The sequence below is a fragment of the Macaca nemestrina genome, chromosome 5 (assembly GCF_043159975.1).
Source record: "Macaca nemestrina isolate mMacNem1 chromosome 5, mMacNem.hap1, whole genome shotgun sequence".
Classification (NCBI taxonomy): Eukaryota; Metazoa; Chordata; class Mammalia; order Primates; family Cercopithecidae; genus Macaca; species Macaca nemestrina.
The window spans coordinates 50,423,749-50,451,707 of record NC_092129.1 but is presented as its reverse complement, the minus strand read 5'-3'; the positions used below and the strand labels follow the sequence as shown (position 1 = coordinate 50,451,707).

General features: G+C 35.4%; 1 non-coding gene across 1 annotated transcript; it reads left to right on the top strand.

The window, feature by feature from the left end:
• The first annotated feature begins 5,445 nt into the window (after positions 1 to 5,445).
• Positions 5,446 to 5,609, top strand: LOC112423932 (U1 spliceosomal RNA). The gene has a single exon (XR_003014534.2). It is a non-coding gene; the product is annotated as a U1 spliceosomal RNA (small nuclear RNA).
• Positions 5,610 to 27,959: the final 22,350 nt, after the last annotated feature.

Below are 27,959 nucleotides of genomic sequence, written 5' to 3'. Positions count from 1 at the left end.
CTGGCATTTATGTGTCATGGAGTTGCTCTTCTCGAGGAGTAATTTTGTGGCGTTCTCTGTATTTCCTGGATTTGAATGTTGGCCCGCCCTACTAGGTTGGGGACGTTCTCCTGGATGATATCCTGACGAGTGTTTTCCAACTTGATTCCATCTTCCCCCTCACTTTCAGGCACCCCAATCAGATGTAGATTTGGTCTTTTTACATAATCCCATACTTCTTGCAGGCTTTGTTCATTTCTTTTTCTTCTTTTTTCTTTTGGTTTCTCTTCTCACTTCATTTCATTCATTTGATCCTCAATCCCTGATACTCTTTCTTCCAGTTGATCGAGTCGGTTACTGAAGCTTGTGCATTTGTCACGTATTTCTCGTGTCATGGTTTTCATCTCTTTCATTTCGTTTATGACCTTCTCTGCATTAATTACTCTAGCCATCAATTCTTCCACTTTTTTTTCAAGATTTTTAGTTTCTTTGCGCTGGGTACGTAATTCCTCCTTTAGCTCTGAGAAGTTTGGTGGACTGAAGCCTTCCTCTCTCATCTCGTCAAAGCCATTCTCCATCCAGCTTTGAAATCCATTGCTGGTGATGAGCTGCGCTCCTTTGCCGGGGGTGATGCGCTCTTAGTTTTTGAATTTCCAGATTTTCTGCCCTGCTTTTCCCCCATCTTTGTGGTTTTATCTGCCTCTGGTCTTTGATGATGATGGTGATGTACTGATGGGGTTTTGGTGTAGGTGTCCTTCCTGTTTGATAGTTTTCCTTCTAACAGTCAGGACCCTCAGCTGTAGGTCTGTTGGAGATTGCTTGAGGTCCACTCCAGACCCTGTTTGCCTGGGTATCAGCAGCAGAGGCTGCAGAAGATAGAATATTGCTGGACAGCGAGTGTACCTGTCTGATTTTTGCTTTGGAAGCTTCCTCTCAGGGGTGTACTCCACCCTGTGAGGTGTGGGGTGTCAGACTGCCCCTAGTGGGGGATGTCTCCCAGTTAGGCTACTCAGGGGTCAGGGACCCACTTGAGCAGGCAGTGTCCCTTCTCAGATCTCAACCTCCATGTTAGGAGATCCACTGCTCTCTTCAAAGCTGTCAGACAGGGTCGTTTGCGTCTGCAGAGGTTTCTGCTGCTTTTGTTATTGTTTACTGTGCCCTGTCCCCAGTGGTGGAGTCTACAGAGACAGGCAGGTTTCCTTGAGCTGCTGTGAGCTCCACCCAGTTCGAGTTTCCCAGCGGCTTTGTTTACCTACTTAAGCGTCAGCAATGGCGGGCGCCCCTCCCCCAGTCTCGCTGCTGCCTTGCCGGTAGATCACAGACTGCTGTGCTAGCAATGAGGGAGGCTCCGTGGGCATGGGACCCTCCCAGCCAGGTGTAGGATATAATCTCCTGGTGTGCCTGTTTGTTTAAAGTGCAGTATTGGGGTGGGAGTTACCCGATTTTCCAGGTGTTGTGTGTCTCAGTTCCCCTGGCTAGGAAAAGGGATTTCCTTCCCCCTTGCGCTTCCCAGGTGAGGTGATGCCTCGCCCTGCTTCAGCTCTGGCTGGTCAGGCTGCAACAGCTGACCAGCACCGATTGTCCGGCACTCCCTAGTGAGATGAACCCAGTACCTCAGTTGAAAATGCAGAAATCGCCAGTCTTCTGTGTCGCTCGCGCTGGGAGTTGGAGACTGGAGCTGTTCCTATTCGGCCATCTTGCTCCGCCCCCTCTTATTTGCATTTTTCTGATTATCAGTGATGCTGAGCACATTTTTATATGATTGTTTTCCATTTGTATGTCTTTTTTTGAGAAATGTTGATATGGTTTAGCTGTGTCCCCACCCGAAATCTCATCTTAAATTGTAATCCCCACAATCCCCACATGTCAAGGGAGAGACCAGGTGGAGGTAATTGAATCATGGGGGTGGTTTCCCTCATGCTGTTTTTATAATAGCTAGTGAATTCTCATGAGATCTCATGATTTTATAAGTGTTTGATTGTTCCTCCTGTGTTCACTTCTCCTTCCTGCTGCCTTGTAAAGAAGGTGCCTTGATTCCCCTTTGCCTTCTACCATAATTGTAAGTTTCCTGAGGCTTCCCCAGCTATGTGGAACTGTCAATTAAACCTCTTTCCTTTATAAATTACCCAGTCTCAGTATGTTCTTTATAGAAGTATGAAAATGGATTAACACAAATGTCTATTAAGATCTTTTGCTCATTTAAAAATCAGATTATTAGCTTATTTTTCTATATAGTTGTTTGAGCCGCTTATATATTTTGGTTATTAATCTCTTGTCAGATGGATAGTTAGCAAATATTTTCTCCCATTCTGTGAGTTTTTCCTTCACTTTGTTGATTGTTTCTTTTACAATGCAGAAGCTTTTTTAACTTGATGTGATCCAATACATCCAGTTTTGTTTTAGTTTCCTGTGCTTGTGATGGGGTATTACTCAAGAAATGTTTGCCCAGTCCAAAGTTCTGGGGGAGTTTCCCCAATGTTTTATTTTAGTGGTTTCATAGTTTGAGGTCTTAGATTTCAGTCTTCAATCTTTTTTGATTTGATTTTTGTATACAGTGAGAGATAGAGGTCTAGTTTTATTCTTCTGCATATGGATCAAAACACAGATATTCTTAATTTGAATGTGGTTACTTGGTTGTTATTTTGCTATTGGGATTATATTTTATATATTTGTTATATATCCATTTGTATCTATCGATATGAGATAAAATATAATATGGAATAAAATATAATCAAAGTTTATGCCAGAATTACATTATAATAATAATGTCAGTTGGCAGTCTAATAAAAATTTATTGAACACACTGTATTTTAGCCTTGGTGCTTTTATGAGGAACTTACAATGTACAGCGATTGAAGTGATTTGAAGTATTGCTATTTATGTGCAGTATCATATTTTTGTAATTATTTTTCAGCTACAGAAATATGACTGCCCTCTGAATAAAACAGGTGACAGGCAATTCGAAACTGTGGGACATTATGTCTTATTTATCTGTGAAAGGCTATCATATAGACAGGAAGAATATGATGGTACCTACTCTCAATATTATTATTCAAAATTTCATAAAGATAAATATAAACAGGACACAGATATTCATTGGTTACACAAGGAGTAAACTACCATATATCCAAAATATATGGATCAAACTACCACATATTTTGTATAAAATGTGATTACCTACCTAGAAAACCCAAGAAAAAAAAATGAAAAATTCCATTAAAAATAATAAGGCATTTGTAGACAAAATTTAACACACAATAATTTTTCCATATAGGGTAATAATCAATTAGAACATATCATGGAACAATACCCCAATCAGAATAGCAGCAGAAATTTAAAAAAAAAAAACCAGGAGAATTAAACCTAACAAAAGATCTGAAAGACTATTATGAAAAGCAATATAACATTCTTGAAGTATACACAAATCAGCCTAAAGAAATGCAGAGGCATATCATGTTCTTGAAAGACAATATTTAACATTGTAAATATGTTATTTCTCCTTAAATTAATCTATAAATGTATAAACTCTTAAAAGAACTCTTTGTGAACCTTGACATGTTTAATTTAAAGTTCAATTGAAGAGAAACATGTAATAATAGCCCAGACTACTTTGAAAATATCAAAAAGTGGCATTTGCTCAATTTCATTAAAAAATACATAGTGTAAAGCTGTATAGCAGCTAAACCTACCCTACTTAATCAGGTGTTCAGGAAGAGGCAATTTGCACAGAAAAAGAGTATAAGATCAGATCCAGCTACATAGGAAAATTTAATATGTGACAAAGGCAATGTCATGTGTTACCCTGTGATGAAATTAATGGGGAATAAATAGGCTATTGAATAAATAGTAGTGGGACAATTTTTGACAGTTTGGAAAAAAAATTAAGTTTTGCCCTACCTTGCAACCTCACAAAATTATTTTGAAATAGACCAAACAATTGTACATGAATTACAGAAACATAAAATTATAAAATTATATTTAGAAAATAAAGATAATATTGATTTATAATTTAGGGCTTTGAAGGGTTTTCTAAGAAAGCCCTAAATTCAGAATTCATAAAGGAGACAGTTGTCATATTTACCTATATAAAAATTTAAAACTTTCAAATGACAAAATTGCAATAAATAAAAGAAAAGTGACAGACTGGGAGAAAATATGTTACACATGTAACTGTCAAAAGATTATTTACCATAATTTATAGGGATCATATATTATGAAATAAAAAATTATACAATGAATTAAATAACTAAAAATAGCTTTAAAAGATTTTAAAATATGCTCAACTTCATTACAAAGCAGGAAAATGTAAATGAAAAGAAAATGATATATTTTTTCCCATCATGGTAGGAAAAAATTACAAAGCTTAATAATCTCTATAGTAGGTAATGATGATGTAAAACAAGTGCTAATTAACTCTGTAGGCTTGTGCACAAGTTGTGTATTAGTCTGTTTACACACTGCTATAAAGAATTTCCCTGACACTGGGTAATTTATAAAGGAAAGAGGTTTAATCGACTCACACTTCAGCATGACTGGGGAGGCCTCAGAAAACTTATAATCATGGTGGAAGGGAAAGCAGGCATGTCTTACATCGTGGCAAGTGAGAAAGAGTGAGCAAGAGCAGGGAATACTGCCTTATAAAACCATCAGATCTCATGAGAACTCAATATCAGGAGAACAGCATGGGGGAATCTGCTCCCATAATTCAATTACCCTTGATACATGGGAATTACAGGAGAAGCAGGCAAGTCTTAAATAGCAGCAGGCAAGAGAGAGAAAGAAAGAGAAAGAGGGTAAACCGCCACTCATAAAACCATCAGATCTCATGAGAACTCACTATCATGAAAACAGCATGAGGGAAACAGTCGCCATGATCCAGTCACCTCCCACCAGGTCCTTCCCCTGACAGGTGGGGCTTAAAATTTGTATTACACTTCGAGATGAGATTTGGGTGGGGACATAGCCAAACCATATCTAGTTGATTCAGCCTTTTGCAGAGAAAAATTTCAGAATCTAACAAAAATTTAACGTGCAGTCTTTCTAGTGCCAGTGATTCTACCTCTAGATGTCTTTTCTAGAGAAATAAGCCCCACTTGCCTAAAGATGCAAATACAAGGATTTGATAGTTAATGAAACAACACTCAAACTATGCATCCATTTGTAGTTGAATTTGTACTGTTGAATTTGTAGTATATTTGTACTGTAGAATAATGACATAGACTATATATATATATATATATACACACACACACACCATTCATATATATGCCAGCATGGAAAGATCTCCAACACATATTGAAAAGTGGAAAAAGCAAATTACTGTTATTAAGTAAAGAATTATGACACTTGGTAAAAAATGTGTTTAAAAACAAAATTACATGTATGTATGTGCATACATTAACACACACATATACAAATATATGCATGTGTATATATCTTACATATTGCATGGGAGGTGATATGGGGATACTTACCAGGCAGGTGAGATATTGTGATTATGAAGGTGGTTTACCCAGATTGGGGGTTATCCATTGCACTCTGGATATTCTGACCCCTGTGACGTCCCCTAACATGGAAAACCCAATGGCATAATTTGTGGTAGTGAGGAACTTCGTTTGCACTCTCCCTCAAAAAGAAATTAAAAAGTAAAACCAAACCAAAAAAAAAAAAAAAAACACAAAAAAAAGAAAGAAAAGGAAAGAAAAGAAGATAAAAGCAAATTAAAAAAAAAAAAAAAAGAAAGAAAAGAAAAGTTACCTGATATGAATTGCAACCTACTTACTGTTAACCCTCATTACCTGTGAAGAGGAGAGTGAGATTCACCTAAGTGAAATTGGGCTATTTATTCTTACAATATAATGGTTCTGTGCTTCAATTTTTTTAAATAAAATGTTTATATAACTAAAATTAAACCAATACAGATGTAAAGAATAACTAGAAGTGTGAGCAAATGAATATGACACTTTAATGTTTGGAATGAAATCTTGGTGTTGAATCAACTATAGTGTAACTCAATTTGCCATACTACATACATTTATCTACTTGATTTGCATTTGGAGCAAAAGCAGGAAGGAGTCATCTTTATTGAGGCTTTAAATAAGAGTCTTCAACAAGTTTTTGGTAGTGATAGATGGATGGGTCCGGAAAACTCTTGCACTGGGATTCAGAGATGTGTTGACATAGTGTACATACTTGTGGCAAATGAGAGGAAGACTGCCTTTCGGACGCACAGACTAATGAGTTCTCGCTGGATTGACTGTCATTCCCACCTCAATAAGAATTCCAACAGACATCTGTAGGAGTTATAGCTGAGTTGAATAATAAGCTGTATCTTAAGTTGTGGGCAAGATTCATTGCTTTTAATTAGTTGCTCAAGGTAGGTATGTGATAAAATACATATATATATTTTGAAATGGAGTCTCTCTCTGTCTCCCAGGCTGCAGTGCAGTGGCACCATCTAGGCTCACTGCAAGCCCCGCCTCCCGGGTTCATGCCATTCTCCTGCCTCAGCCTCCCCAGTAGCTGGGACTACAGGCACCCGCCATCACGCCCGGCTAATTTTTTGTATTTTTAATAGAAACGGGGTTTCACTGTGTTAGGCAGGATGGTCTTGATTTCCTGACCTCGTGATCCACCCGCCTTGGCCTCCCAAAGTGTTAGGATTACAGGCATGAGCCACCGCCCCTGGCCTAAAATATTCTTTATAAAAATGCTTATGAATAAGTAAGCTAGAAATACCTAATCTTTTGAGAACTGATGAAAGGATATTCCCTGTGGAAAAATATACTTATGTAATACATTTGTATACAGTGTCTTTTATGTAAATTTCCCATTTGACTTCATGCAAAAAGGGAATGATATATTTGTTGCACGGGGTTGATCCTACCCACCCCACCCCACGCAACCCGCAAACAACACGCATTTCCTTGGATCTTTTTAAGTACCATACCCTGCTTGATTCAGTCTCCTTTCTTCTATCTGACATTCCTGGAAATATCCAAAGTACAAGACAGGAAATTCTGCAGCATAGTTATATTTTGTTAATAAACATAAAATTATATAAAACAATACACATTTATTGGTATTTTAATGGTAGTGAATATGTAGTCACAGTACCAAGCACTATTCTGAGAGAAAACTGAAAAAAAGAGATGTTAAGGAACCTGCCCATGGACCCACAGCTGGTAAGGAGCAGAACTGGGATTCGATTCCAGCAACCTGGCCCTTGAGCTTATGCTTTTACATACTATGGTATGTGGAAGTGCCACGTCCCAATTCCTCTACACACCCATATCCTGGCTTTAAGGTGACGAAAGGTTTTTTGTCATGGTTGAACTTCCTGGTTGTCCTTGAAGATTTTTCCCCTTCTTAAAGTCCCTCTGAAATTATTGTCCCAGCGCCTCAAGAAACTGCTGTGCCTTCTCATTGCCTCAACCCAAATGCTTTGCTGGAAGTTAGGGAAGCCAGTTCATTTTTGCTTGCACTCACCATCTTTTCTGCTTTCTCTCCTCCAGAAAGTCACTTTTAGATGCCTCAAGAGGCCTTTTCTCTTTAGACAGTTAACAATCTCTTGTTCCTGTGACATCGTACACAACATTTGGTGTTGGGTTTTCTGATTGTTGCTCAGTCATTAAACCTTACAGAGATGTTATGTATGAATGCAGCCCATCCAGAGTGGAATGGTTGCATCTCTCCTTCAATCTCATCATCTGTGTTTCACTCACAGCTTTTCTGCGGCTTTCACAAACTGTGGCATTGCCTTTTAAAACTGCTCCCCAAATGTGAAAACCTCCCAACTGCCTGTTATTCACATGCATTCTCCAATCCTGACTGTATTGACTGTGGTGCACTCCAAGCAAAGAAAAGTCTATCACACACTTCAATCAAGTTCAAGGGACACAAGAACTGACTTATTGCCTGTGATTTTTGCTCAACTACTCAAATTAGACAAGAACATTGCTTTGGGCTAGAAATATTGTTTAGTCTTCTAAGTATACTTAGATCCCACTGTAAAAGAAAGATCATAGTTAATACAGGTTGAGAACACAAAAAGGATTTAAATACCTAGGCTGATGAATGAGGGAATTGGTGAGAAAAGAGACCATAATTCAAAGTATTTGATTGCTAATTAGTAAGGCCAGTGAATGAGGAATAAAAATCACTAATTATCAGTTCTCCATTAATACTTCATGTTGATATGCTCCTGTTAGATATTTTATATATCAGAGCTACATGAAGTTTAGGGTTTTATTTAAGAGAATATGTCTAGATTTGAATCTTGAAAATTAAAGCTATAAAACTGATTACATTGGTGATTTGTTAAAGAGAATATTCCTTCTCTTAGTTAAAATTTTTAACTGATTTTATACTGTTTTCCCTTAGGACCCAAGTAGTGTATCCCAACATTCTAATCAAGTAAGTGGTCTAGAGTCTAAGGCAGTCTGCTCACTAACACTGATGCTCACCTGCCCACCCAGGATCCCCATCATTCCCCATTCTGCATCTTCCATTTCACACAGGAAGGAAGGAAGAAAGAGAGGAAGGGAGGCCAGGAAAGAAAGGGTAATAATTCCCTTAATCCCCAAACTTTATATTGAGGACATACTATGCACTAACCCAGTGTGAGGTGTTTTCTTTATATATACTTGTCTTACCCACCTCCATTCAGTCTAATGCAAGATGAAAAGCCAGCATTTTCAAACTGTAAGAAACCTAAATAATTATATCTTCTTCTTATTTTATAGTTGGGAATACTGTGATCAGGAAGGTTAAGAAACTTGGAGGATCATACAGTTTGTTGGTGACAATCTCAGGGAAAAGCTACAAATCTCTCTACTTCTGGCTTTTCATACAATTTCCATTGATATTTGAATAGAACTCTTGGTAAATAACATATTCAGTGTAAATCTCAGGATGTACAAAACACAAGAAACTCTAATTCAGACACAATATAAACTCCTTTATAGCCAAAAATGGTGATAGCGAGTCCTTACACATCTCCTCTGAGAGGAGCAGGAGGAACTAGTATTTTCTATTATGCTTAGTCCAAGCCTTTAAAATAATTCTTAATTCTGACTATTTTTGTTACTAGAATAAATGTTAAACTTAAGATATGGAATTCTATGTTTATTTTTAGCTCAGCATTAACTACCAAACTCAATTAAAATACTAACTGGTCTGGACCTATGTTTCCTAAATTGCTAAAGGAGAGGGTTGGAAAAGATGATCATTAAAGCCTTTTTCAGCTGTTGCATGATTTTATGAATTATGGAAACCACTTCCTATCTAAATAGATTATAAAGGATGAAAAAGTTTTTTTCCAGATTATTTTTCTAAATTAATGAATCTGTGATAAGTTGGTAAAGTTATACGTGCAGATAGGGAATAGACGTATTTTATCATATCTTATTGTATAGTACAGTATAATATAATGTAGTGTAGTATAGTATACTAAAAGAAGTGTATAGCAAAAGAGGAGATAGCAGTAAGATGATAGCCATCATTGAAAAACTAAATAGGTAAGAGCATAAATATTTGGGGAGGATCCAGGGACATTATTATCAAATTATTTGAATATTATTTAAATAATTTCCTATTTCCAAATCTTTTATGACCTTTTTAAAAAGTCATAAATTAAGACATTTTGATATTGAGTTGATTGGAAAGTTACCACTTGAACAATTTGGATGAATAAATATGGAAGTGTGATAAACAAACAGCCTCGCTCTACATTTCTGAACTTTTTGAGCATGATTCTCAAAGCCTGAATATAACTCTGGTTAGTGGCATCCATGCTGAGCATTGTTCTCAGGGATTGATAAAGATTCCTACCTTATCCAGATTTTTGTCTGACTCTTCTGAGCCCTCTTCTCAACTAGGCCTCAGTCTTGGCTTGCCTTTAACAAGAATCTCCCTATCCTTGATATAGCCTCTTAGTAATTTCCCATTTGCTGACCCCTTCTCTTTGCCCATTGGCTACATATCCCCAGTTATCCATACTGTATTCAGAGTTGTGTTTTGTCTGTCTCCTCTATTGCAATAGTCTGGAATAAAGCCTTCTTTACAATTTTAATAAGTGGTGAGCAAATTTTCTGTGAAATAAATAAACATATTTGACTGCTTCCAAGACTGAAGAATGTCTGGGAAAATTGAACTTTGATGGTTTTTGCAAGAAAACTTAGTAGTCCCTTGAGTTCTCTCCAAGAAAATGTATATTTGGCACATTTTTGCTAATGTGTTTAAAGCAGGAAAATTAATGCTAGTTCTTAAAGAACTATCAGTGAGGAAATTGCCTGGCAACAGCAATAGAACTGGGGAGGGAGATATCTATTACATCAGGATTTTTTGGTTCCATATACATGTAAACATGTGCTCTGACCAGGCTGGACTGGTCAATGGATAAATTCATCCTGTGAAATTAGATGACCCCCATTTTCTATCTCACCCAAAGTCCACTTTTTCACAATGTATCTATCCTCTACTCTGATAAACCAGGGGTTCAGCTACAGGGAGACTTTTGTAACTGCCATTGTGATTTATAGGAGGCAAGGCTAAATCTAATACATGATATCCTAATGCCTAGAGAGATAAATTCATCACAAGAGGAAAAGCCATCTTGTTTGTTAAATCCAGCATAGGAATAGAACTACAATGGTTGTTCTCAGCCTGTGAGCACCTGGGGAGAAGAATGGCTATATATAAGAATATATAGAGCTTTCCTTCAAGCACAGAAATACTGAGAAACAAAATAGAGTTCAGCCTCCCCAACCGAGCTCAACACAGAGGGAATGGCCATTATCCTCATTTTTCTAGAACATTTAACATTGCATGGGGAGAATTGGCTAGGATTGGCACTGAGGAATGGTGGCTGATTACCAGTAACACGTGACTAAGGATAGATGAACACATGGACATATACTTAAGTAAAACATTGAGAATTCCTTGAAATACTCTAAGAATGAGAACTCCTAAAAGGTCTGAACTTTCCACGTAGGTGAGTATAGCACTAAAACTCTCTGGATTTGAGTATTAATATTAATGATACTAATTGGATTCAGAAGCTTAGAATATTTTGAATATTTCATTTTATATGAAAGGTATTGCTGATACAAGTTACATAGATTTTATAAGTATTGTCTAATAAGTTTCTTGTTTTATTTATTTTACTCAGTATTACATTTGTATTTGAATGGATCTTAATAATTCTTTACATTCAGAAAACTGTATCTTCACAAATATCACAAATACAAAGTTTTAATCATGTGAATCACATATTTTCATAGCATGTGTCAGACTGCCTGCTCAGAATAAAAATGAGCCCATATCTGGAAGTCAGGAGAAGGAATTTCAGTCCCTGCCATGTACCCATCTGACTGCCTGTCTATGTCTCCTCATTTCTCTGACCTCTGGGTTCTGATTGGCCTCTTAGAATGTCTTAGAATGATCATCACTGTTCTATACATGCAATAAAAATTAAGTGAGTGAATTAAGTGTTGTGAATGCAAAAGAGATGCACTGGTAGCAGTTTTTCAGAAGATGCATTAAAGGCAGAATTATCTCTTTTTTTTCTCTCTCTCTTTTTCTTCCTTTCTTTTTTTTTTTTTTTTTTTTTTTTTTTTTTGGAGACAGAGTCACTCTAGTGCCCAGGCTGGGGTGCAGTGGCATGATCTCAGCTGACTGCAACCTCTGCCTCTCAGGTTCAAGCAATTCTCCTACCTCAGCCTCCTGAGTAGCTGGGACTACAGGCACCCACCACCATGCCCAGCTAATGTTTGTTTTTTTAGTACAGAATGGGTTTCACCATGTTGGCCCGGCTGCTGACCTCAAGTGATCCACCTGCCTCAGCCTCCCAAAGTGTCGAAATTACAGGCATGAGCCATCATGCCTGGCCAAAGGCAGAATTACCTTGTTTCAATTCTGTTGACTTATTAGAAGAAAAACTTGGGGCAAATTAATTTTTTGCTTCTCTTATCTATAAAGAAAAATTATTATATTTAACCTATCAGGCTGTTGTGAGCGTGAAGTGAGCTAATATATGTTAAACTCATAAATGTTACTTATCACATGATAAACAATCAAATATGAGTATTTAAGCTTTGAAACTTTTGTTTTCTCATAGTCTTTGAATTTTTAATATTTACATTTAATACTGTTGTCTTACTTTCCTTTATAACATCTGTAAGGTGGCTCAAGATAGAAGTATCTAAAATACATACATTGAAAATTTCAAGGTGATCTATATTGGGAGAGATGTATGAAAAAACATATAATGCTACCCAACAGTAGAATGAAAATTAGTGGAAAAATAAGAATATTTATTTGTTCTTGTTTTCTTTTCATTCTGTTGTTCATGTAAGTGTGTATCGCATTTTTGTAAATAAAACCAAATTCCTGCAATTACACCCATATTCTCTACTTCCAATTCCTCTTAATTTTTTTCTCTGTTTGGTACACAGTAAGCCCCAATAAGTTTGTAGAAATAGTCACTAATCATTAAGAGAAAAAAAAAATGGAATGGAAATGGTCACATGAAACAACCCAGGATTTGTGGCAGGAGGAGCACACTCTGGATTTTTCATTAGATGGAAAACTCTAATCATTTGGAAAGTTCTTCTTTATCCTTCTTTCTCTCTGTCTCTCTCTCTCTCAATCTCTGTTCATCTCTTTTCTTCTTCTAAAGATTCTGAGGAGTGAAAATGCTTCAATTATAGATTAGTCTTTTTGCAAGCATGCAAACGTCTTTTCAATTATCCAAAAAATTTTACTTGGCCCCTACTAAGTACTGGGGTGCCAAGTATAAAATTTTAAGGTTAGGGTAACTACCATGGGTTGGCAACTGGTAATTTCTATTATACTTTGTTTTATTTTATACATGTATTTGCAATAAGTAGGTCATTACTATCATAGTCTTTTCAATTATCCAAAAAATTTTACTTGGCCCCTACTAAGTACTGGGGTGCCAAGTATAAAATTTTAAGGTTAGGGTAACTACCATGGGTTGGCAACTGGTAATTTCTATTATACTTTGTTTTATTTTATACATGTATTTGCAATAAGTAGGTCATTACTATCATAGCAGTAAATTCACCTCGAGGTCTTCTACCTCATAAATCACTTTCTGAGAGCCATGCAGGTCAATGGTAACTCACAATGCATCACCCTTCTTCTCCACTTCAGTGTGCACATTTACATACAATAAGAATAATGCAACAGAGGGTTTTAATTTTTAAAAATCACAGTAATCTGCTAAAAAATATTACAATCATTATGACTTATTCTCCAAGTGTTATCTTGGGAAATTTTAAGTTCATTCTACACTGCTTAGTAGAGACACGAATTTTGCCTTCTACAACTGAATATTCAAATTGCCCCAATTCATATAATTTATAAATTTGTAGTCTCATGTCTGAATGTTTCAACGTATGAATTTTTCAGAAAACTTAGCCTATATTTCTTATGAATAATTTACCAGTAAACCTTCAGAATATGAAACAACTGACTATCTCGTTCTCAATGAATTATTCACTAAAATTAAAATATTTGGAGAAACAAGTACTGTAAAACAAAGTGATATTATATACAGAAAATTTTTAAATTATTGCCGGGTGCGGTGGCTCATGCCTGTAATCCCAGCACTTTGGATACCGAGGCGGGTGGATCACCTGAGGTCAGGAGTTCGAGACCAACCTGGCCAACATGGTGAAACCCTGTCTCCACTAAACATACAAAAATTATCTGGGCTTGGTGGTGGGCACCTGTAATTCCAGCTATTCAGGAGGCTGAGGCAAGAGAATCACTTGAACTCAAGAGGCAGAGGTTGCAGTGAGGCAAGATCCCACCACTGCACTCTGGCCTGGGCAATAGAATGAGACTCGTTCTCAAAAAAAGAAAATAATTTTTTTAGTTGTATATTTTAAAATGAAAATTCTAAATCATATAAGTAAGTCGTTTTTTTCTTTCACTTTTACATTTGAAAGCACTATTTATTCACTTATGAATACATAAATTCATATACACATATTTACTATCAAAATTTAATATATGTTGATTTTGAGGGGAATACATTTAAATTGTACTTCTATATTTTCCAAATTCCATTTGTTACCACAACACAATTTTAAGTAATCCCATATGCCCACATTCTCTTCAAACACTGATACAAATAAATGTATATGTGTGTATATATTCACACACATATATCTATGTTTATACATGTATACACACACATATATATGCACATACATATATATACAATATTTGCACACAATTGTAAAATTTCCAAACATATTTAATTTTTCTAGTAATTATTTGTTATTAATATTCAATTTAATTTCACCTAGGTTAATGGAGATGAGTTACATGCCAATCCTTTGCAATGTGTTGAAACTAAATTTATGCGTATGGCATGGGATTAATTTTCATGAATGTCCCATGTGTTCTGAAAAAACAGAGGATTTTGCCATTGATGGGTATAAAGTTTCATATATGTCCATGCGAATCACCCAGGTAGTGTGAATTCAGATCTCAAGACTGCTGCAAGGGCTAGTTTGGGATTATGGAAAATCAAAGAAGAGTTTTTCTCTCCACTTGGCACTTGATGTGAAATAGGAAAATTTTCTCAGTGTCCCCTTTGCATAGCAAAGTTTAGTTCTAATTCTCACTTTTACTGGGAGTGTTTATTTCTAACCCTCACTTTTACTGTGAGTCCAGTGTCTATGGGGTCATCTCTTATTATGTTCACTATCTTGGGAACATGCTGTCTTTTAACTCCCCTCCCACATACCCCTCATACCACCATAGAAGCTTGAGATAACTAGAGATGGGTAGTCATCTACAAGATAAAAACCAGCTTTGGGGCTTGCTAACCTGGTTTTCTGGTATCATTAGAATATTGGGGGTCTTTTAACATTTATTTATTTCCTGAAAGTTCAGGAATGCATTTGGAATGATGTTATACACGTTTTAAAATATTTTTCCAGCAATTTAGTTAATTCCACCACTTCTGGCACTTGGGAAGATTATTCTGTGTGACTAATCTACCATATTATTGAAAAAAGGAGCACCTGAACATATTTTTAAGAAGGAAGTGACATGCTGAATTTTGAAATCTTTCACAGAAGACCAATTTGATTTAATACTACAGACATATTATTAGATACTAATGGAATCAACAAAAGCGTCAAGAACAGATGGGAGTAATTCTCTTCAAACTGGAATAATCGATGAAAAACTCATAGGATGTGCTTAGGTTCTCCTTTCTTCTTATTTTAAATGTATGCATTAGACACACTCAAATGAGAATATATTTGTTAAAGGAAACAACGCCATGACATAATTTAAAAATACTTTTAAGTTAAGAGAACACAATACTCCCTCAAAGCAATAATTCTCAGAGCCTTTTATATGAAAAGTGCATAAGCAACAGTAACACATGAGGGTGAACTTGGTTTATGAGTATTTTACTTTGAGTCTTTAGGTAATAATTATGAAGCCATATGCTAATAAAAAGCACTCATGAATTAAGTACTTTTTGGTTTGCTATCCTGAAATTGCCTGACTCTGAAATGAGGAGGCAGACACAGTGAGGGAATTACAAAGGAAATAGTTTTCTCAGGAAATTCTACTCTCCATAATCTAATCTTGGCACAGCTGCAATACAATTAAGGAACACCAGAGGCAACTTACAGCAAGAGAGTTTTATTTGTGTTTTTTTGTTTTTTTTAACCACATGACAGTGTATCTATTAGAAAAAAACAACAGACAATTGACTCTCTCAAAAACCTCTGAGAATTTTTAAAAATTTTAATTTCAAAACAACAAGGAATGGGGAATCATCTGAGTGGAAAACTTCAAATGATGAGAATCTTTTTCCCCCTACCTCCATTCTCTTAACCAATTTCAGGGTTTAATCTCATGTAGTATTTTTAATAAAGTAATCTGGTTAGAAATAATTTCATAGAGATAATCATACTTAAAGATGACATTATGATCTTTTGGGCATAATGTGTGAGCACTGGGATAAATTACAGAAAGAGACTGTGAGCCTGTTGGACAAGTAAACAGCATGAGAAGTTTTAGAAACAATACTTCAAAGGTATGAGACTTTGAAAAATAACCTTAACAATAAATATAGGATTACAGTCCTTCAGTTACATGTTATCATATACAAAAAGCTTAGAAGTCCTGATCACCCATTACCTAAAACCAACAAGTTCAACAAAAGCCTTATGCCATTGCAATTAAGAGAGAAATAGTGAAGTTTCACATAAGTAAATGCTTGACTGGCAAAGCACAAGGAAATTCCCCATATTCCAAGGCAGCTTCCTATACCCAGTGTGCACACACTCAGCCCTATTGGTAAGTGTATTTTACTCCTAGAGATTCAGGAAAAATAGGCAATGCTTCTGCAGAAATATTTAAGTTCAAACATTACTTGAGAATATACAATTATTTTTAATTTGCCAAAATCTGGATTTTTTTTTTTTTTTTTTTTTTTTTTTGAGACAGTCTCTCTCTGTTGCCCAGGCTGGAGTGCAGTGGCGTTATCTCACTGCAAGCTCCACCTCCCAGGTTCACGCCATTCTCCCGAGTAGCTGGGAGTACAGGCGCCTGCCACAACGCCCTACCTTTTCTTTTTTTTTAATTTTTAGTAGAGATGGGGTTTCACCATGTTAGCTAGGATGGTCTCGATCTCCCAACCTCGTGATCCACCCACCTCGGCCTCCCAATTTCTCTACTGGTAAAGTAGAGAACGACATCTGAAATTTAGACAGAAGCAGACATATTAGCTGCAGACAGTAAAAATACATAACTGAAAAGGTCTTTGGAGATGATCAGGTTAACACAGGTCACACAGCAGGTAAAGAAAAACAACGTGATTTTGTGGAGATGGAAACGTAATTGTTAAGGGCAAGGACAGAGATCTGGGTAATCCCACAGTTGCAGGAAGTATAGTTTTAGCACCAGAGGCTGATGTCTGGACTTGGAGAATGGGATATGGAGATAAATTCTCAATCCCAATGAACCTCCTGGCAGGCCACTGTTAAGAGAGCCAGGGTGTAAAAGAGATGGGTAGGCCAAAGAAGAACAAAGGGCTGTACTGACACAGGAAGGAGAATGCTAGCAAGAAAATTTCAAAGGAGAAAACAATGATGAAGAGGAGTTGAAAAGTATTCTATCCATGGTTTTTTAGAGCAGAAGCTCTCAATGTTTTTGGTCTCAGAAACCTTTTACACTCCTTAAAATCAATGGACATCAAAAGGCTTTTATTGTGCTGGTATGTGTTTTCTATGTTTTATATGTGCTGATGTGCATTCATATTTATTGTAATACAAATTAAAATTAAAAAATAATTTAGAATTCTTAATTCGTTAAAAAATAAACCCAATACTAGTTAACACAAATAACTTATTTTTCTGAACAAACGCTATGCCTTCTAAACCCAAAAATATTTAACAAAAATACTGATATTGATTTACATTTTATAATTCTATTTAATGTCTGGCCTAATAGACTATACCTAGATTCTCATATCAGTTTCTAAATTCAGTCTCTTGCAGCATATTGTTTTCATTGAAGAATATAAAGAAAATCTGGCTACACATATATCTCTATTTGGAAAAGAGAAGAATATTATAATGGCTATTTCAAATAGCAATGTATTCCCATCTTTGATGCTACATTAAAACTCAGGAAGTGTTATTTCTTTAAAACTTAATTTCAGTGAGATGTTACAATAAAATCCATTGTTTTATCTTGTACCTACAATGGATTTTTTATCAATGCATGATTTTGTAACATCATGTTTTGGTCATTTGTAAAATAGTGATGCAGCAAGTAATACAGACCTTTCCTTCCCATGTTGATACATTTCATTATGAAATATTCAAAAATCACATGCAGTAAGATCAGCACTGATTTCATCAGGTAAATATTTGTGTATTGGACAACTGTCAAGTTAATGGTGGCACATAAACGTTTTCTAAAATTCTAAATTTCACTTGAAAGCTTAAACCGTCTCATTGATAACAAATACTACCAGTTGCTTTTCTTGAAGTGAGAGGCTCATTTTGTCTGCCAAACAAACATCTAATCCAGAAGAACCATAGACTGGCCTTCCGTTTTTCTTTCAGGTAAAACTGATGTTCCTAAGGTAACAAGGAATGGATTTACCCAACTGCCTAAAAATAAATAAATAAATAAATAAATAAATAAATAAATAGGACAATAAAACAGCAGTTTACAAGATGTTGGAAAATGGTCCTTGAGAGATGGAAGACAAATAATGGGCATCTATAATTATTCCAGCTTACTCCCCTGGACAATTTGTGGGTCATGCTATAGAGAGAAGGAAACGAGACAGAGCCTGCTGGACTACCCAGGGTAGGGAGATGATGCTGAGAGTTCATGCAGAACGAAAGCATCTGCTGTTACCAGCACAGAGCACAGGAGAGAAGAGGACTGTAAAAGGAAAATGAAATTTGCAGAGGATTTCCCGCAACAACATTCAGCTGCTTACTGATCAGAGTATGCATGTGAGAAGGCTTCCAAAGTCAGGGAAAGAAGCATCCAAAAGGATGAAACAGTGCTGTGATCATTCTTGTATGTGCCTTTTGGTGAGTTACATATACATTTCTTCTGGGTAAATACTTAGGTGGGGAGTTCTGGATTAATAGAGTCTGAATATGTTAGTGGTTGTGCCAATTTATGCCCCCACTAATGGTTTCAGTTTTTCTACATCCTCTTTGAGACTTGTGTTGTCTATTCTTTTTATTTTAATTATTATAATAGCTGTATAATATTCTCTCATTTGGTTTTAATTTGCATTTTCTTTATTACAGTGGAATTGAGTTCCTTTTTATATATCCAATGTCTTTGTTCATATAGCCGTTATGGCATAACTAATCATTAAAATAACTTTGTAATAAAAACCCATTTCCTGTTATAGTGAGTTAACAGGGCTTTTTCTCCCTTAGAAATAATATATGCAAACATCAAAGCTTAAATGAATTTCTTTGTCACACTTGTTTGACTATCTTAGGAAGAGTCCACTGAAAATCTGAAATTTAGAAAAATATTATTAAATAAGTAGCTATAGAAAAGTTCATTGATTGCACTAGCTAGAAATTCTGTACCAAACTGAAAAAAACGTGCTCAAGTGTGAATTAGCCAGTGGGTGACATGAACGTCTTGAACTGGGTAGCAAAGCTCTTTCCCCATGGGCTTGTGCAGGGGCTTGCTATTTCCAACTTTTACGTTACACCAACTCACCTCATAAAGTGAGACATTTAGATAAATGGGGTAAAAGATGCTACCACATGATTCTGGCAAATTTTTTCTCAACAAAATTAGAACAAGTTGATGGATCTCTGTCAACTTTATAAATAACTTTTCTATGTAAATAAAAATAAGACTACATTGAAGGGGGCATCTGGTTGTATAAAAATAGACTGCACATGGCCCAGTAAAAATTAGCTCTCATGAGGAAGGGTTTGCTAATTATTTTTTTCTTTGGTGCTGTGATTCCTGAAATACCTTCACCACCTGAAGCCTTGCACTTGGCATTTCTCAAATCACTTGATTTAAATGTTGAAAAAAATTGTAATGGGTGTCTAAATATGTCAACGGCATAATCCCAGTTAATGTAAATAGTCTATAAATCACAGTAGCCCTGACAAAATTGTTAACAGGCATCATTAGACATTCTGCATCACTCCTTAGGTGAAACATGAAGCCCGAAAAACTTCTCACATAAAACAAAATATCACAAAGAAAATAGATATGAAGCACATCCCTGGCCCTCAAAGCTTTGCTACTTATATTTTGTACTATTTATTTAGCTGAGGCCCATGGTTTTACACTGCGATTCTCACATTGCTTATTCATAGACAGCATCAGAATAACTCATGAGTTAAACAACTAAGAGAATGTTTTGAAAAAGAGAGAGAGACTCTTGTTTAGATTATCTTTTATTTTAAAATAAGTGTATAAATTATCTTTTAAGTTTCAAATGTTTAGTCTATGTATCATCTCTGTGCTTTCATTTTCCTATTTAAGTAAATAAGATAAGCAATGGTTCAGAGAGCAGGTATGTAAGGTACTTGCTGTTGGTGATAGAGAAATTGGCTTATAGTCTAGCTGTAGATGTAGCTGATTGAGCACCAAATTATTGTTATTTTCAATCAAACAAAACTGGCAATATTTATACATGTTTACTGAACATCAAGCATTATTTTAAAAGTCTCCCCTTGCATTAAGTCTTTGTTCCTCAAGTTAAATATTATTGTTTGTGTTTTGTCGGTAACGAGGCTTAAAAATCCCTTCCTTTCTCTTCATTAATCTGACTCCTTTGTTGTCTCTTTTGCTGATCTCTTTCTTTTGCCCTGCCCTTTAAAGCAATTGTTCCCTAAATTCTCTTGTCTTTTTCCCAGTATAGTCTCCACTGAAAATTTGATTTACATTGTGGTTTCGTATAAGTTTGGGTAATGAGATAGAAAATGCTAAAGACACGAGTATTAAGCATGAAAACCAATGACAGATGAAGGAATACTTCATTTGGGTGGCTTAACCATTTTACACATATTTTTAGTAAGTACTTTTTAAATTAAAAAATGGAATGGAAAATAATCACAATCCTGTATTTACTTCAATTAATATATTATGTGAAATCACTACTCTTGTGCCCTTTGAGAGAAAAAGAAAAATAGTATCTTACACATATTTATGTCCTGAAGAATTAGACAGTAATAGACATGGAAAACATAGTAAGTATTCGAGAATACTAATATAACTTTATCTTTTTGATTCCAATAGTTTATCAAGTATAAGAAGTCCTACCAGTTTGATGTCTTTTGAAAATTTTTAAAAACAAGATATGAATTCAAGCCTTGCTTATTAACCAAAAAAATAATACATTTATTTGTTATGTTTATATCCCACTTTCTTCTTCAGCCTAATCCTTATATTCCATTGAATAATTATTCCTCTGGGTATTTTTTTGTCAATCAAGAGTTACACATAAAATTAGAGTGGCATACTTACGTTCTTGGAGTTTTAGGTGCTTTAAAATGAAGTTCATGATGATTTTAAGGTTTATTAAAGAGTTCTTGAGTTCTTGTCTTTCACAATATGTTTGAAGGTATGTTTGAAGTTTCTTTTTTTTTCTTCAGTTCATATACTTTATTTTTTAGAGCAGTTTTAGGTTTACAGAAAAACTGAGGAAAAAGTACAGAAAATTCCCATATACCTCCTCTTCCCCTTCCCCTATTACTCACATCTTGCATCAGTATGGTGCATTTGTTAAAATGGATGAACCAATATTAATCTATCATTGTTAACTAAAGTCCATAGCTTAAATTAGGGTTACTCTTTGTGTTGTACAGTTCTGTGGCTTTTCAAAAAGCCATAATGTCACTCAGTCACCATTTTAGTATCATACATAATAGTTTCTCTGCTATAAAAATTCCATATTCTCCACTTATTCATTCCTCCTCCCTTAACTCCTGGAAACTACTGATCTTTGTACTGTCTTCACAGTCTCACTTTTTCCAGAATATTACATAGTTGGAATCACATAGTATGAAGTCTTTTCAGGCTGGCTTCTTTTACTGAGCCATATACATTTAAGGTTCCTCCAAGTCTTTTCAGTCTTTTCATAGACAGATAGCTCATTTATTTATTTTTTTTAATTTTACTTTATGTAAAATAAAGTATGTTGTACATGTGCACAAAGTGCAGGTTTGTTACATATGTATACATGTATACATGTGCCATGTTGGTGTGCTGCACCCATTAACTTGTCATTTACATTAGGTATATCTCCTAATGCTATCTTTCCCCCCTACCCCCACCCCATGACAGGCCCTGGTGTGTCATGTTCCCTTTCCTGTGTCCAAGTGTTCTCATTGTTAAATTCCCACCTATGAGTGAGAACATAGTTTGCTGAGAATGATGGTTTCCAGCTTCATCCATGTCCCAACAAAGGACATGAACTCATCCTTTTTTATGGCTGCATAGTATTCCATGGTGTATATGTGCCACATTTTCTTAATCCAGTCTATCATTGATGGACATTTGGGTTGGTTCCAAGTCTTTGTTATTGTGAATAGTGCTGCAATAAACATATGTGCTCATGTGTCTTTATAGCAGCATGATTTATAATCCTTTGGGTATATACCCAGTAATGGGATGGGTGGGTCAAATGATGTTTCTAGTTCTAGATCCTGGAGGAATCGCCACACTGTCTTCCACAATGGTTGAACTAGTTTATAGTCCCATCAACCGTGTAAAAGTGTTCCTATTTCTCCGCATCCTCTCCAGCACCTGTTGTTTCCTGACTTTTTTTTTTTTTGAGACAGAGTTTCACTCTGTCACCCAGGCTGGAGTGCAGTGGCGCGATCTTGGCTCACTGCAAGCTCTGTCTCCCAGGTTCATGCCATTCGCCTGCCTCAACCTCCCGAGTAGCTGGGACTACAGGCACCTGCCACCACGTGAGGCTAATTTTTTTTGTATTTTTAGTAGAGACGGGGTTTCACCATGTTAGCCAGGATGGTCTCGATCTCCTGACCTCGTGATCCACCCGCCTCAGCCTCCCAAAGTGCTGGGATTACAGGCGTGAGCCACCACGCCTGGCCGTATTTCCTGACTTTTTAATGATCACCATTCTAACTGGTGTGAGATGGCATCTCATTGTGGTTTTGATTTGCATTTCTCTGATGGCTGGTGATGATGAGCATTTTTTCATGTGTCTGTTGGCTGTATAAATGTCTTCTTTTGAGAAGTGTCTGTTCATATCCTTCACCCACTTTTTGATGGGTTTTTTGTTTTTTCTTGTAAATTTGTTTGAGTTCTTTGTAGACTCTGGATATTAGCCCTTTGTCAGATGAGTAGATTGCAAAAATGTTCTCCCATTCTATAGGTTGCCTGTTCACTCTGATGGTAGTTTATTTGCTGTGCAGAAGCTCTTTAGTTTAATTAGATCCCATTTGTCAATTTTGGCTTTTGTTGCCATTGTTTTTGGTGTTTTAGACATGAAGTCCTTGCCCATGCCTATGTCCTGAATGGTATTACCTAGGTTTCCTTCTAGGGCTTTTATGGTTTTAGGTCTAATATTTAAGTCTCTAATTCATCTTGAATTAATTTTTGCACATTGATTTTGTATGTTCTTCCATTTGTTTGTGTCCTCTTTTATTCCACTGAGCAATGGTTTGTAGTTCTCCTTGAAGAGGTCCTTTACATCCCTTGTAAGTTGGATTCCTAGCTATTTTATTCTCTTTGAAGCAATTGTGAATGGAATTCATTCATGATTTGGCTCTCTGTTTGTGTGTTACTGGTGTATAAGAATGCTTGTGATTTTTGCACATTAATTTTGTATCCTGAGACATTGCTGAAGTTGCTTATCAGCTTAAGGAGATTTTGGGCTGAGACAATGGGGTTTTCTAAATATACAATCATGTCATCTGCAAACAGGGACAGTTTGACTTCTTTTCCTAACTGAATACCCTTGATTTCTTTCTCTTGCCTAATTGTCCTAACCAGAACTTCCAACACTATGTTGAATAGGAGTGGTGAGAGAGAGCATCCCTGTCTTGTGCCAGTTTTCAAAGGGAATTTTTCCAGTTTTTGGCCATTCAGTATGATATTGGCTGTGGGTTTGTCATAAATAGCTCTTATTATTTTAATTCCTAAAGAATTAAAGAAATGTGGGTGACACATGTTTTACCAAATGGAGAATATCAATAAAAAGATAGAAATTATAAAGAAAAAACAAATAGAAACTTTATAGTAGGAAAAAAATCCAAATAAAATAAAAAATTCACTTGAGGGGCTCAACAAGAGATTTGGTCAGAAGAAACCATCGGTGAACTTGAAAACAGTTCAACATAGATTAGTTACCCAGTCTGAGGAATATAAAAAAAGAAATAAAATTGAACAAGTGAATATAACCAAATTTAAAAATGGATAATTCATTTGAAAAGACAGTTCTCCGTAGAAGATATACCAACAGCCAATAAACACTAAAAAATGCTCAACATCATTAATAATTAGGTAAAAACAAATAAAAACTACAAGGAGATGGCACTCGACACCCCCTCGGATGGCAACAGTAAAAAAGATAGTCAATAGCAAATGTGGGTGAGGAGGTGGAGAAATTGAAACCCTAATGCGTTGCTGGTAGAAATATAAATTGTAGAGACACTGTTGAAAACAATTTGGCCATTTCTCAAAAAGTTTAACATAAAACTATGATAAAACCCAGCAATTCCATTCTTAGATATGTATCTAAGGGAATTGAAAAGATACATTCACACAAAATCTTATCTATGAATGTTTATGACGACATTATAATAGCGAAGAAGCAGTAGCAACACAAATATCCATTAACTGATGACTGAATAAATAATATGTGATATATCTGTACAATACAACATATTTGGCTTTAAAAATAAATGAAGGGTTGATACATGCTGCAACATGGATGAGCCTTGAAAACATCATGCTAAATGAAAGAAGCCAGATATTTAAAAAAATTGTGTGATTAACATATATTAAGTATCTAAAATAGAAGTATATTAGTAGTTGTATTAGTCAGTTTTTGCATTGCTATACAGAAATACCTGAGACTGGGTAATTTATTTAAAAACACATGTACCCTAAAACTTAAAGTATAATTTAAAAAATAAATTTAAAAAATCAGAATAATTCCCACATTCTCTGCAGTTGCCCATAATTTATAAACTATTTTTATTTTTCATTATTTCTTGATTATTTAAATTTAAAAAATTATGGTGAAAGTATTACATGAAAATAATTGCTAAATACTTCTATAAAGCATATGTATATATAAAATTATTCACTCTTTTCTCTCATTGATTTGTCCCATTTCATTGATTTGTGCCATTTGCTAGAAGAATCACTTTGTTTTTAACTGTTTGTTCTGGTATTTACCTGTCATGTGAAAACAATATTCCTCTTGATAAATCAATTTACTTTCTATAGGGTATGTTAGGATTTTTACTGATTTATACCTTATACTTCATATTCCTTTCCTCACTTCTTCCATATATGATTGATTATGTCTAAACTTTTAGTTACATCTTTTAAAAATAAATAAATAAATAAACAAATAAATAAATAAATAAAAAGTGGTTTAATTGGCTCATGTTTCTGCAGGCTGTACAAGCACAGGGCCAGTATCTGCCTCGTTTCTGAGGAGGCCTCAGGGAGTTTTACTCATGGTGGAAGGTAGGGCCAGAGTAGGCACATCACATGGCAAGAACAGAAGTAACAAGGAAGAGGTACCACACACTTTTAAACAATCAGATCTCATAAGAACTCATTATCTTGAGGACAGCACCAAGCCATGAGGGATCTGCCCCATAAGCTAATCACCACCAGGTCTCACCTCCAACATTAGGGATTACATTTCAACATGAGATTTAGAGGGGAAAAATACCTAGACTGTATCAGTGGTTGCCAGGGGACAGGAAAAGGGGTGAATTGGCTGCTAGTAACTGTGGAGTTTCTTTGGGAATAATAGAAATGCCCTGGCATTAGATAGTAGTGGTGTTTGAGCAACATAATGAATATACTAACAACCACTGGTTGGTAATCTTTAATATGTTAATTTTATATTATGTAAATTATATCTCAACTAAAAAGTAACCATGCTTAATATTTTCAAGCCAATACATGAAAAGATGGAGATTTGACTGGAGAATTGGATTCTATTTTAACAAATCAAATAGAAATTCCAGAAATAAAAATGATTACTTAAAAGCAAAGAGGAGGAAGTGCCACACACTTTTAAACAACCAGATCTCATAAGAACTCATTATCTAAGAATTTAATATAGGGTTTAATCAACAGACGAGACAGAGTAGAGGCCAAGGTAGGAGGATCACCTGAACCCAGGAGTTTAAATCTGCAGCAGTGAGCTGTGATTGTGCCACTGCACTCTACCCTGGGTGACAGAAGGAGAACCTGTCTCAAAAAAAAAAAAAAAAAAAAAAAAAAGGGAGAGGGAGACAAAATTAAAAACAAAGAGAGAGAAGTTGAAAATCATTCAGCTAAAAAAGGAAAAAAGGATACATTATTCAAAATATCCACAGTAATACCAAGTTTTCAACAAAAAATGATGGAAATCAGGAGCTGGTGAAATGACATCTTTGAAGTGTCCAAAGAAAAAAACTGTCAATCAATACCCAAACTGTCAATTCAATACCCAAGGAAAATATCTGTCACAAAAAGAGGGTAAAATAAAGATTTTTTTTTTAAAGATAAAGAATATTTTGTTAGAAGAGATGCAATAACAAATACTAATAATCATCATCCTACTAGTAATAATAATAGCAAGTTTCTGCCCTTCAAGTAGAAGGGACATGATCCCAGCTGGAACTACATACAAACGGAAAGAATAAAGAACACTGGTACATATTTGGTTAAATGTACATAAATATTTACCGTTTAAAGCAACAAAACCACAATACATTCTCATTTAATGTTAGTAATAGGTTTTTGAAAATTTTGAATTTAGCAGGTTTGCAAATAATATTGTTTTATTCAATGTGTCCTTACAATGTTAATGAGGGAAAAAATTGGATCTGTTATACAATGTTTCACTGGAAGTCTCAGTTTCCAAGAACGCGTTGACAATGTTACATGAAGGCTTATTGTAACATATTATGAGGTTTACACTATATAAAGAATGTGTGAAGGTCCATTTAAATATATCTAGACATGAGGATAATCATTAAAAAAATTTATAACTAAAAAACTAATAAGAAGGTGGGAAGAAGATGGAATGATTAGAAAAATGAATCCAAAATAAGTCATGAAAGGAGTACACAGAATAAAAAGAAAACATAAGCTAAGAAAATAAAATGTGGGACAAATTTTTTAAAGACAGATTTAAACCCAAAAATGTCATAATTACACTATATATAAATAGACTAAGCCCAGTGAAAGTTTTTCTCACTTTAAATAAAAAGCTGGAAGTTATTAAGTTTAGTGAGGAAGGCATGTCTAAATCTGAGATAGGCCGACAGCTAGGTCTCTTGTACCAAGTTGTTAGCCAAGTTAAGTAAGAAAAGAACACAAAAATGAGAAGGAAAAGTTCTTGAAGGAAATTAAAATTGCTACATCTGTGAACACATAAATGATAAGAAAATGAGACAACCTTATTTCTGATATGGACAAAGTTTGAATGGTCTGGATAGAAGATCAAACAAGCCAAAAGATTCCCTTAAGCTGACATCTAATCCAGATCAAGCCCCTAAGTCTCTTCTATTATATGAAGGCTGAGAGAGGTGAATAAGCTGCAGAGGAAAAGTTAGAAGCTAGAAAAAGTTGGTTCACAAGGTTTAAAGAAAGAAGCCATCACCGTAACATAAAAGTGCAAGGTAAAGCAGCAATTGCTGATTATAAGCTGCAGCAAGTTTCCAGAAGATCGAGGTAAGATGTTTGATGAAGATGGCTATACTAAACAATAGATTTTCAATGTAGATGAAATCTCCTTATGTTGGAGGAAAAATGCCTGATTTTAAAGCTTCAAAGAACAGGTTGACTCTTGTGAGGAGCTAACATGGCTGGTGGCTTTAAGTTGAAGCCAACACTCATCTACCATTCCAAAACTTTTAGGGCTCTTAAGAGTTACACTAAACCTACTCTAACTGTGCTCTATAAATGGAACAAGAAAGCTTGGAAGACAGAACATCTCTTTACAGCGTGGCTTATTTAATATTTTAAGCCCACTGCTGAGACCTACTGTTCAGAAAAAAAAAAGACTCAAAGAACTACTGATCATTTACAATGTACCCGGTCACTCAAGAGCTCTGATGAAAATGTAAAAGGAAATTAATGTGGTTTTCATGCCTGCTAACACAACATCCATTCTGCAGCCCATAGATCAAGGAGTAATTTTGACTTTCAAGTTATATTCTTTAAGAAATACTTTTATAAGGTGATAGCTGCCATAGATAGTG